This window comes from Hypanus sabinus, unplaced genomic scaffold, assembly GCF_030144855.1.
Source record: "Hypanus sabinus isolate sHypSab1 unplaced genomic scaffold, sHypSab1.hap1 scaffold_505, whole genome shotgun sequence".
Lineage (NCBI taxonomy): Eukaryota > Metazoa > Chordata > Chondrichthyes > Myliobatiformes > Dasyatidae > Hypanus > Hypanus sabinus.
The window spans coordinates 170132-182994 of record NW_026781372.1 but is presented as its reverse complement, the minus strand read 5'-3'; the positions used below and the strand labels follow the sequence as shown (position 1 = coordinate 182994).

The window sequence follows — 12863 nt, the reverse complement described above, 5'->3', positions numbered from 1 at the left end:
TTTTTTTTCCCCAGGGTTGAAATGGTTAATGCCGCTTTTCCACACTCCCATAGACCCTTTGTTCGTCTCCTGAGTAAATAGAGTTTGAAAAATATTTAAGATCTCCCCCATCTGCTTTGGTTCCACACGTGGATTGCCATTCCGGTCTTCCAGAGGACCAACTTTGTGCCTTGCAATCCTTTTGCTCTTAATCTATCACTAGAATCCCTGAGGATTATCCTTCTCCTTTTCTGTGACAGCAAACTCATGCCATCTTTTAGCCATCCTGATTTATTTCTTATGTGTTCTCTTGCATTTCTTATACTCCATAAGAAACTGACTGCCTATTCCTGTTATGCAATTCCATTTTGTGCTTTACCAGGGTCTCAATATCTCTTGCAATCCGAGTTTCCCTACAGTTTCTATCTTTACCTTTTATTCTGACATACCCGCTTACTACTTTCATATCTAACCAGTCTTATAGAGTCTCTCGAGGAAGTTAACAGGGAAGTGGATGAAGGCAAGGCAGTGGATGTTGTCTGCATGGACGTTAGCAAGGCACTTGACAAAGTCTCATATGGGAGGTTGGTCAAGAAGGTTCAGTCACTCAGCATTCAAGATTACACAGTAAATTGGATGAGACACTGTCTTTGGGAGAAGCCAGAGTGTGGTAGCAGATGGTTGCCTCTCTGACTGGAGGCTTGTGTCTCGTGGTTGCCACAGGGATCGGTGTTGGATCTGTTGTTGTTTGTCATCTATATCAGTAATCGGGATGATAGTGTGGTTAACTGGATCAGCAAATTTGTGGATGACAACAAGACTGGGGGTTTAGCGGACTGCGAGAAGACTATCATGGATTGCAGTGTCATCTGGACCAGGTGGGAAAATGGTTTGAGAAAAGGAAAATGGAATTTAATGCAGACCAGTGTGAGTTGTTACACTTTGGTATGACCTACCAAGGGAGGTCTTTCACAGTGACTGGTCGGGCACGGAAGAGTTTTGTAGAAGAAAGGGACCTGGGAATACAAGTCCTTAATTCACTGAAAGTGGTATCACAGGTAGATAGGGATGGAAAGAATGATTTCAGCCCATTGCCCTTCATGAACCAAAGTACTGATAACAATAGATGGATGTTATGTTGACTTCTAGAAGACATTGGTGAGGCCTAATTTGAAGTATTGTGTGCAGTTTTGGTCACCTACCTACAGGAAAGATGTAAAAGAAGTTCAGAGATTTCAGAGAAATTTCACAAGGATGTTGCCATGTCTGGAGGACTTGGGTTATAAGGAAAGATTGAACAAATCAGTACTTCATTCTTTGGAATGCAGAAGATTGAGGGGAGAATTGATTGTGATAGAGGGGCACAGATAGTGATAATGCAAGCAGGCTTTTTCCATGAAGATTGGGTGGGACAACAACCAGTGGCAATGGGTTGAGGGTGAAAGGTGAAATGTTAAGGGGAACATGAGGGGAAACTTCTTCACACAGATGGTCATCCGGCTGTGGAATGAGCAGCCAGCACAAGTGGTGCATGCGAGCTCGATTTCAACATTTAAGAGGTTTGTGTTGGTACCTGGATGGTAGAGGTGTGGGAGTGGGCTGTTTAAATAGTTCAGCACAGACCAGATGGCCCAAAGGGCCTGTTTCTGTGTTGAAATTTTTCATGATTGTGACAAGAACTTGAAATAATACAAAAATTCACTCTAACCCCTTTTGACAGCTGTGTGAACCAACCAGTCATTTCAGCAGGAATTTTTTATATGGCGTTAAAACTTTGGCACTTTAAGTTAATACTACATAAAAGAAGATCCCAGCTGCACGTCAAGAAAAACTATTTGTGTGAGAGTGTTTCAGTTACTGTGGGGCCAGGAACCAATGCAGCTCAGTGGGAACAGGGAATAATACCAATGGAGTGAGTCAAACTGAGCCAAGGCACAGATTGGAGACGGCAGAAATGCCCCATTCTTATACAGACCGGAAGAGCATCAGGGAATTGATGGTCATTCCAGATACCAGCACTCTGCCCAGTCAGGAGATGATTTCTCTGTCCAACTTGGGTTGAACCTCACTGTAACAGTGTGATACCAGATCAAACTTTGGCAACTCAAGTAATCTCATCAGAAATGTTGTCCTACACCCATTGATGGATTTTGTAAATCTTTTTACAGGTTAAAAATGAGAAGGAATTCGTCTCCAGGAAGCTCAAACACGGCACAACAGTTTTGTTGTCTCTGTCTAGATATTTAATAAGTGGAGCAAGGTATTCAATCGACCATCCTTCCGACTCACACTGTGGGGAGGGATTCACTTGGTCATCTGACCAACTCACAAGCCCGTCACTTTACACAGGAGAAAGGCCTTTCACCTGCACAGACAGTGGGAATGGATTCACTCGGTTATCACAATTGAAGGTACATCAGCAAGTTCACACTGGGCAAGGCCATTCACCTGTTCTGTGTGTGAGAAGGGGTTCAGTCGGTCATCCCACCTGTGGCACACTAGTCAGTTCACACTGGGCAGAGGCTGGACATCTGCTGAATTTCTGGGAAAGGATTCACTCAGTCATCTGACCCAATGGCTCACCAGCGAGTTCACACTGGGGAGAAGCCGTTCACCTGCTCAGACTGTGGGAAAGGATTTACACAGTCATCTACCCTACTGGTACACCAGCGAGTTCACACTGGGGAGAAGCCATTCACCTGCTCAGACTGTGGGAAGAGATTCACTAATTTATCCAACCTACAGAGACAACAGCAAGTTCACACTGGGGAGAAGCCGTTCACCTGCTCAGAATGTGGGAAGAGATACGCTGACTCTTCCACCCTACAGAGTCATCAGCGAGTTCACAGTGGAGAGAGGCCATTCACTTGCTCAGAATGTGGGAAGAGATTCACTAATTTATCCATCCTGCAGAGACACCAGCGAGTTCACACTGGGGAGAAGCCGTTCACCTGCTCAGAATGTGGGAAGAGATTCAATCAGTTATCCCACCTACAGAGTCATCAGCGAGTTCACAGTGGAGAGAGGCCGTTCACCTGCTCAGTCTGTGGGAAGAGATTCACTCATTTATCCAGCCTACAGAGACATCAGCAAGTTCACACTGGGGAGAGGCCGTTCACCTGCTCAGTCTGTAGGAAGAGATTCACTCATTTATCCAGCCTACAGAGACATCAGCGAGTTCACAGTGGAGAGAGGCCATTCACCTGCTCAGTCTGTGGGAAGAGATTCACTAATTTAACCAGCCTACAGAGACATCAGCGAGTTCACAGTGGAGAGAGGCCATTCACCTGCTCAGAATGTGGGAAGGGATTCACTCAGTCATCCACCCTACAGAGTCATCACCGAGTTCACACTGGGGTGAAGCCGTTCACCTGCTCAGTCTGTGGGAAGGGATTCACTCGGTCATCCCACCTACGGAGTCACCAGCGAGTTCACACTGGGGAGAAGCCTTTCACCTGCTCAGTCTGTGAGAAGGGATTCAACCAGTTAGCTAACCTGCAGAATCACCTGCGAGTTCACACTGGGGAGAAGCCGTTCACCTGCTCAGTCTGTGGGAAGGGATTCACTCGGTTAGCTAACCTACAGAATCACCTGCGAGTTCACACTGGGGAGAGGCCATTCACTTGCTCAGTCTGTGGGAAGGAATTCACTCATTTATCCAACCTACAGAGACATCAGCGAGTTCACACTGGGGAGAGGCCGTTCACCTGCTCAGTCTGTGGGAAGGGATTCACTCGGTTAGCTAACCTACAGAATCACCTGCGAGTTCACACTGGGGAGAAGCCGTTCACCTGCTCAGACTGTGGGAAGGAATTCACTCATTTATCCAACCTACAGAGACATCAGCGAGTTCACACTGGGGAGAGGCCGTTCACCTGCTCAGAATGTGGGAGGAGATTCACTGACTCTTCCACCCTGCAGAGTCATCAGCGAGTTCACAGTGGAGAGAGGCCGTTCACCTGCTCAGAATGTGGGAAAAGTTTCACTCGGTCATCTACCCTACTGGTACATCAGCGAGTTCACACTGGGGAGAGGCCGTTCTCCTGCTCAGTCTGTGGGAAGAGATTCACTAATTTATCCAGCCGACAGAGACATCAGCGAGTTCACACTGGGGAGAGGCCGTTCACCTGCTGAGAATGTGGGAAATGATTCACTCAGTCATTCACCCTGCAGAGACATCAGCGAGTTCACACTGGGGAGAAGCCGTTCATCTGCTCATCTGGGAAGGGATTCACTCAGTCATTCACCTTACAGAGACATCAGCGAGTTCACACCAGAGAGAGGCCGTTCACCTGCTGAGAATGTGGGAAAGGATTCACACAGTCATCCCACCTACTGGCACACCTGTCAGCTCACAATGAGGAGTGGCCATTGTTATGAATCCCTAGGTTTTGTTTGCTGTGGACTTTCATTTTAAGAGAGAGAGAGGGAGAGATTAAAAAGACAAATCAGTCTGATTTGCAGCTTGTTTACATTGTGTGCAGCTTGTTTAGTTTTAACCGAGGACACAAACACACAGAGACAGACAGAGACAAAGGAGGAAAAATGGAAGCATCGAAACCAGGGCACTAGTAGTCAAGGGTCACTGTTTGTAACTTTACTTTGCCCGCAAGGGTGGACAAATTATCGATTCACCGTACATCGAATGTGTGGTTGTCACCTCATTTGATCCATAGGAGTGGATCTGATTTGGGATATCCTGTGGAGACCACTTATGTGTTAACTCTTGCCTGGCTGTGGTGTGGTAGTTCACTTGAAGATGATACCCCTTATGACAAGTCACATCGGGTGATAATTAGTATGTGGATTTGGAAGGATGACATAAAATCTACAGAGACTGTTGGTCTCGTTTTACCACCATGAAACCTGTGGAATATGACATAATCGCCTTCTCTCAACATTTATCCTGGATTACAAATATCTCTCTCTCATCACCTATTCTGTAGTTGAACTGAACTTTCATACTTTACCATCTCAAGACTCCAAGCCTTGATCCCCCGAGCTCAATAGTTTGGGAGTTTATTTCTACAGATTTATACACATAATACTCATGAGGAAATCTGCAGATGCTGGAAATTCAAACAACACACACAAAATGCTGGTGGAACCCAGCAGGCCAGGCAATATCTATAAGGAGAAGAAATGTTGACGTTGCAGGCTGAGACCCTTCGTCAGGACTAACTGAAAGGAAAGATACAAAGAGATTTGAAAGTAGTGGGGGGAGGGTGAAATGCAAAATGATAGGAGAAGACTGGAGGTGATGGGATGAAGCTAAGAGCTGGAAAGGTGATTGGCGAAAGTGATACAGAGCTGGAGATGGGAAAGGATCATTGGACAGGAGGCCTCAGGAGAAAGAAAGGTGCGGGGGAAGCACCAGAGAGACATGGAAAACATGCAAACAATGAAATATGTCAGTGATGGGGTAAGAAGTGGAAGAGGGGCATTAACGGAAGTTAGAGAAGTCAATGTTCATCCCATCAGGTTGGAGGCTACCCAGCCGGTATATAAGGTGTTGTTCCTCCAACCTGAGTTTGGATTAATTTTGACAGTAGAGGAGGCCATGGATAGACATATCAGAATGGGAATGGGACGTGGAATTAAAATGTGTGGCTACTGGGAGTAGTCTGTTGCCTCTGGTTCGTTTCTAAAGTGTTATGGTTTATAACAAAATGGGGCCTGCATCTGGGATATGAACAAATTTAAGGATTGATTTAATATCGATTTCATTGGATAAATCCCTTTTGATTTATTTCTGTGTGGAAAATCAGCAGCAATGGATGTTGATAGATATCTGGAAGTGTGAACCTCTCAAGCATTAGAGGACACCAGAAGGATTGAGTTATTGAGTATTGCTAAAATGTTAATACTTGCTAAGGTGAAATTGACAATCAGGAGGGCGCAGATGCAGAGGATAATAGCTGAACATTATGTATCTGAGGGTGTGTTTAAAGTGGAGGAGTTTCCTGAAAGTAAACCTCGTGAGCTTGAGCTCCAGTACAAGTTAGAAAAATTGAAGATGGAGGCTCCGGAAAGGCAGAGGCAATTTCAGGCTGGAGAGGCAGAAAAGCAGAAAGAAGATTCTCTTACAAAGTCTAATTAAGGGAAAGGCTTAGCAAGCCTATTCTGCTTTGACAGTTGCTGAAGCAGCTTATTATTTACTTATTTATGCTGACCCAATCATCGCCACTGGGCTATAAATGTGCAGGAGCAGTGTGTGGTTCAGTGCTTTGCTCAAGGACACTCACGCTGCCTCAGCTGAGGCTCAAACTCATGACCTTCAGATCGCTAGTTCACCACCTTAACCACATGGTCACGCACCACACATTATGACCCAGTGAAACAGGCTGTGCTCAGAGCTTACGAGTTAGTCCCAGAAGCAGACAGGCAAAAGTTTAGAAATTTGAGGAAATCTGTGAACCAGACATGTGGAATTTGCTTATGAGAAATTTGTGTGCATTGACCGCTGGTGCACATCTGAACATGTAAATGATGATTTTAACAGCTTGAAAGAGTTGGTTTTAATTGAAGAATTCAGAAGGTGTGTCCCTGATGACATAAAGACGTATTTAGATGGAAATGATGCTGCCACTATGCAGGAATCTGCTGGATTAGCAGACCGGTTTGCTTTAACTCATAAAGTTATGTTTACACTGAATAAGAGTTTCCAAAAGGCACTTGTCAAGTTGTGGGTAAACCTAATGAGCTCGCCCCAGTGGCCTATACCTGCATTCGGTGAACCCTTTTCCAAAGTTGTAGTGGATTGTGTTGGCCCATTGCCAAAGACTAAAGCTGGCCATCAGTATCTGCTAACTATTATGTGTACTGCATCCAGATTCCCAGAGGCAATGCCTCTCAGAAATATTAAAGCTAAAACTGTGGCGAAGGCTCTTACCAAGATTTTCAGTTTATTCGATTTGCCTAAAGAAATCCAGTCTGATCAAGGATGTAATTTTACATCTGGACTATTCCAGCAGGTAGTTTCTGAACTGGGAGCAAAACTAATTGCATCATCTGCGTACCATACAAGGGGCTTTAGATAGATTTCATTCTACCCTCAAAACAATGATTAAGACATATTGTGTTGAAAATGGAATAGACTGGGATGAAGGAATACTTTTGCTTTTGTCCAGATGAAGGAATACATTTGATTTTGTCCACAGAAAGAGAGTCAGTACAGGAATCACTGGGCTTTACTCCATTTGAACTTGTATTTGGTCGCAGAGTGACCTTTGACCTTGTTAAAAGGAACCGTGGATTGCTGGGATGTACATGTTAACTCGTTAGACTATGTTTTGAAGTTCAAAAATAAACTACACCAAGCCTGTAGTCTAGCGAGACGAAAAATAAAGATTTCTCAAAACAAAATGAAGTGTTGGCTTGATAACAGGGCTCGCGAAAGAAAATACCAGGTGGGAGGTAAGGTGCTTGCCTTATCTTGACGATTCCACTTCAGGTGAAATTCAATAGACCGTATGAAATAGTCTCTCAAATTAATAATGTGAATTATGTTATTAAAACACCCAACTAACACAGGTGGTACACATAAATATGATAAAGCCTCTTTTGACAAGCAGGTACCATCTGTGTGTGTTGTTGTCAAAACAAATGAAACTGGCAACCCTGAGAATGAAACAATTGACTCATCTGAGACCTTTCACGAGCCAAACATGGTCCCAGTTAGGCTAATGAACTCGGTTGTTCCAGAAAACATTGATAACAAGTTGTCTCATCTGCAGCCAAAGCAACAACAACAGCTGAAGGAATTAATTCTGAAGTTTAAAGATTTATTTCCCTATGTTCCCAAGCAAACCACGGTCGCAGTACATGATGTAGATGTTGGTCAAGCCAATCTGATTAAACAACACCCACTTCGCATGGACGTAGAAAAGTGTAAATTGGCTGACCAGGGAATTGAGTATATGCTGGAGAATGGTATTATTAGGCCTTCAAAATGAGATTGGCGTCACCCTGCATTTTTGTGCCCAAACATGATGGTAGTGTTAGATTTTGCACTGATTGTAGAAAGGTAAATGCAGTAACAAAAACTGATGTCTATCCTGTCGCTAGAGTGGATGATTGCATCGATAAGGTTGGAAAAGCTAATTTCTTACAAAAATTGATCTGTTGAAAGGGTATTGGTGTGTTCCATTGACGGACAGTGGTAGAGAAATTTCTGCCTTTGTGACACCATCTGGGTTGTATGAATACAATGTTTTGCCTTTTGAAAGGAAAAATGCTCCAGGAACATCCCAGAGAATGATGGATTTTGTAATTCGAGGGTTAGAACACACAGATACCAATATTGATGACTTAGTTACAGGGAGGGACACTTGGGAAGAGCATATCTCTGGAGCAGAAAAGCTATTTCACAGGCTTTCCTAGGATAACCTTACAGTTAACTTGGCTACGAGTGAATATGGCCATGCCACTGTGACCTGTCTTGGCTATGTTGTAGGTCAAAGCAAGTTGGCTCCTGTTCTGGCAAAAGTCCAGGCACTTTCTCAAGTTCCTATTCTGACTGCTAAGAAGGCTCTTAGAAGGTTTCTGGGAATGGATGGATATTATCGTAAGAACTTTGCTGCTATTGCTCTTCCTCTGACCAATCTCCTGAAGAAGGGTGAAAAGTTTGTTTGGACCGAGCCTTGTCAGAAGGCATTTGATTGATTGTTATCAGTATTTCAGATTAGGCCAATCAATGTAGTGCTGTCAGCAAATTTAAATAGCAGATTGGAGCTGTGTGTGGCAACACAAGTCATGGGTGCACAGAGAGTAAAGGAGAAGGCCAAAGAGACATCACTGTGGGTTATTTGTGCTGAGGGTCAGAGAGACAGAGGAGATGGAGCCCACTCTTACCACCTGCTGGGGATCTGACAGGAAGTCCAGGATTCAGCTACACAAGGCAGGGTGAAGGCCGAGGTCTCTGAGCTCCTTGTCTATACTTCACGCCTTTGTTTGGCTACTGCTCTGCCCATGACTGCAAAGGAACTGCAGAGAACTTTGGAGAGCAGAGAACATCAGAGAAACAAACCGCCACTCCATGGACTCTTCCTACACTTCCCCTTCCTCGGAAAAGCAGGCCATGTACTCAAAGACCCTCATAACCTGGACATTCTCGCTGCAAAACCCGCTCTCCCATCGGGGGAGAGATACAAAAGCCTTAAAGTGCGTAACACCAGGCTGAAGGATGGCTTCCTGTCTGCAGCTATAAGCCAAATGAATGATAAAATGGACTCAACCTCAAAATGTAACTCGACGTGACCCTGCACCATATGTCTATCTGCACTGCATTTTCTCTGCAGCCACAATGCTTTGCTACAGTGATTATTTTGTTGTATGTCAGCTCAATGTACTGTTGAAATGTATCCATCTGTGTGGATGGTACATCAGGCAAGATTTTCACTGTAGCTCAGTACATGATGATAATAAACAAATTTCCCATTTTAATTGGGTGGAAATATTAGACAGACTGAGCTTCTGCTCTAGAACCTCAGAAGGAAACTGAACTGTTGTCATTTATGTGGAAAGCAAATATATGGAAAATGCTTCAATCTCACATTACGATCTGCAGTAACTGGGAACAGGTGACCGGTGGTGGGTCTCCCATATCAATATCAGAATCAGGTTTAATAGCACCGGCATATGACATGAAATTTGTTGTCGCTGTGGTAGTAGTAGAAACTAATTCATAACAATAGTTTTTAACAATTGTGATTTAAAATAAGAATATACATATATATATAGTACAAAAATAGAAAAAAAATGTAATAAGCTATCTTAATTGTGTGGAGCAATTTGACTGACTGGGTGTTGCTTTAGAAATTCTGAAGTGAAGCTGAACTAAACTTTACACATTTATGAGAAGCGCAGATAAATACAAAAGGCTAAATTTTCACATAAACGGGTCAGACACCCAAAAACATCGGCAGCCCTTCAGCACCTCAAAACAGTGAATGAAACAACAGAAAGTGTTGCAGAGAAATAAACATTGTCCACCCACAAAGAGAGGACGTGACAGATCCGGATCTCACTGACTTGTCTGAACGGGGAAAGGTGAAGCTACATGTACACGTAGAACAGTGACCCGCAGATGCTGCCGATCTGCGGAACAACATGAACTGGAAACGGGATCAGGTGTCGGGTGGAGGGTCTCCCTCCTGAACCGGCGAATCCGCTCCTCGCCCCTCACACGCTGCCAAACCCATCCACTGCATTCCCCACATTATTCCATATTTACCCCAGATACATGATTATTTTTCCACACCATATCTTCCCCGATCCCTTTCCCTCCACCTCCAAGTCACAGAGTCACCGGCTCGATTCCCATCCAGGTCCAAAACATAATTCAGACCCAAACAGGAAATGTTCACGTTTCATTTAAATCAGATCTGTGTTTATAAACACTAATTTTTATTCACATTCCTCCGGAGCCTTGCTGGACAGGAACACTGCAACATCAAGTGAGAAACAGCAGGAGGCCATTCAGCCCCTCTAACCATCAGCAAGATGGCGGCTGCTGTCCCATCTCAGCCACATGTTTCTGCCCAGTCCTCATTTCCTCATCCCTTCGGTCTCCACACATCTGAGCGGTCTCCTCCTACCTCTCAGCGATACATCAGACTCCAGCCGCAGGAGACTTCCTTCGGAGGGAAATGGAAATAAATCAGAAAGTGGACATTTACTTTGAGGTTTTCTCCGCTCTGAGGAGGCGGTCGGCGCTTGAGCGGGAGACGAACTCGGTGGGGTAACGCCCACTCGGCTTGTCCGCCTTCGCGACTGGTTGTAACCGGTGATTGACATCGCTTCGCACCAATGGGAATAGCGCAGCGCCTGAATCCCCTGTTGACAGCGGTGGGGGAGTGGCTGGTCACGTGATTATTAGCCCAGCCGTTCAACCGATAAAGCTCGAGCACAGCAGCGCGTGGGTGACGTAAGACACCGCGCACGTGAGGGCAAATCCCGGTGTGGGGAGTCCATGTGTGACGTCAGACGAGTGGGGGGGGGAGCTGTGACGTCACCTGTAGGGGAGCGCTCGTATTTAAACGCACCAAAATGGGTGTTTCTTATTATTTCGGTGGGACAACAACATTAATCACGGGTTTCATCACTGAATCCAGTGTTGTGAGATGTAAAGTCCCCTGTTATGTGTCCGGCTGTGCCGTGTTGTTGGTGGAGTGGGCAGCGTGGTGTTTGTCTCGATTCGGGTCACAACACCAGAATTGCCAGCGGGGTCCACACACAGTGTATTAGTCAACAGAAAACCTCTCGTCCCTGCAGTCTTTGTCTCCTGGTAAACTCAACACCCTGACAGTGTGGACCATAGATACCCCTTCCTCTCAGAGTCAGGGAATCATTCAGACAGCTGATCGCTGAGAGGAATTATATTTATTGGTCATTAAAGTTCGCCCAGATTCGTTTGGACGGATTTGATGTGGAGTTCGGGGTGTCACAGTGACAGGGCCGGACGGCCGAACTCTCTCCGTTGTCCAAACATCCTTCCAGGTGAGGCGACACTTCACCTGTGAATCTTCCGGGGTCGTTCGTTGTGTCCGCTGCTCCCGGTGCGGCCGCCTCGACACTGGTGACACCGGCAGTTGTGCGGGGTACGAGTGTTTTTTTTATATCGGGGGTCGATATTATTGTTCACTTTTGTGCGGAGGGTTGGGTTTTGGGGTTTGATTATTAGGATCCCGCTCTTCTTGATCCGGGGGGGGGGGGGATGGGGTGGAAGTTTGATTTTTCTCTGTGAACGACTTTCTTGCTCTTTTTTTGTTTCGTGGTTCTCTGGAGAAGAAAAAAATTCAAGAGTTGTTTATGGACGCCTGCTCTGATAATAAATTAAGCTTTGAACTATCCGCTCCGAGCGGGACTTTTCGGTGTCCAAACATTTTCATTCCGATTTCCATTCCCGTTGCTACCCGGCCTGCTGTGTTCGGCCAGCATTTTGTTTATGTTGCTTTGGATTTCCAGGATCTGCAGACTTTGTCGCGTTTGTGATTTACCTCTCCGTTGTCCGTCGGTCCTCCGGCCACTGGTGGCGCTGTAGGGATCTCCAGCCGCTGGTTGCGCTGTGCCGATCTCCGGCCTTCGGCGACGATGTGCAGACCTCCGGCCACCCGTGGCGCTGCGGAGAAACGCCTGCTGAACGCATGCGCGGTGCCGACTGCCGCTGTTGTTGGCGGTTCTCCGATTCGAGCAGGGGTGAGTAGGGAATGATCCCGGTGTTGTGTAACTCGGGGGCCGGTTGCATTGGGAAAGGGCTTGGCCCGAGCTCTGCCGGACGGCTGAGGAGCAGGGCTGAAGTGGTAATTTTTTAGCTGCCGGAGCTGTGGGGGTGGGGGGTGGGGGGTGCGGGAGTTTGCTTGATTGATAAGTTCGTGGCCTAAGTTGGAAGGCCTGAAGTTATACAGCTCTCGGTACCTGCATGTGTAGTTCAACTCTTTGAGTGATTATGCAGAAAGTTTGAAGTTAATAACTTTTGTGGTATTTCTGTTTCAGATAATTGAAAATTGCTAAGTTTTGTAAAATTGAATCCTTCCACCTTAGGCCACGAACTTATTAATCACCCCTAGTTTGTGATATCCAATTTGTGTACCTGCTCATTTCATTTACTGGGCAACTTCCTTGCCCCATTCGTGTAATGAGTAGGTACACAAATTGGGTGTGACATATACAGGGCTTCTTGTAATGTCAAGCAATAAACCAGATGAAAGGAATATATGAATTTCAGAGCTCCACAGAAATATAGTGATAGCTAAGACATTAACAAAATTACAGCTTCTCACTACATTTCAGTGTATAACTGGTACAATTAAACATATAATACTTAATTTAATAATATGACAAAATATTACACAGTTGCACAACTGATTATCATAGAATATAAT

General features: G+C 45.3%; 2 protein-coding genes across 7 annotated transcripts in view; one reads left to right on the top strand and one right to left on the bottom strand.

Annotated features, from left to right (window-relative positions):
- Positions 1-12863, bottom strand: part of LOC132389230 (NACHT, LRR and PYD domains-containing protein 3-like) — a 221234-nt gene that overhangs the window by 164418 nt on the left and 43953 nt on the right. The window lies entirely within an intron of this gene.
- Positions 1-12863, top strand: part of LOC132389231 (zinc finger protein 229-like) — a 137700-nt gene that overhangs the window by 110051 nt on the left and 14786 nt on the right. The window contains exon 1 of one of the 4 annotated variants that reach the window (XM_059961718.1): positions 12059-12177. The exons of 2 other annotated variants lie outside the window; for them this stretch is intronic. The gene's annotated coding sequence lies outside the window, so the exon portion shown is untranslated. Of the gene's footprint in view, positions 1-12058; positions 12178-12863 lie in introns of those variants that run through there. One more of the 4 variants, XM_059961722.1, reaches the window with a different exon arrangement.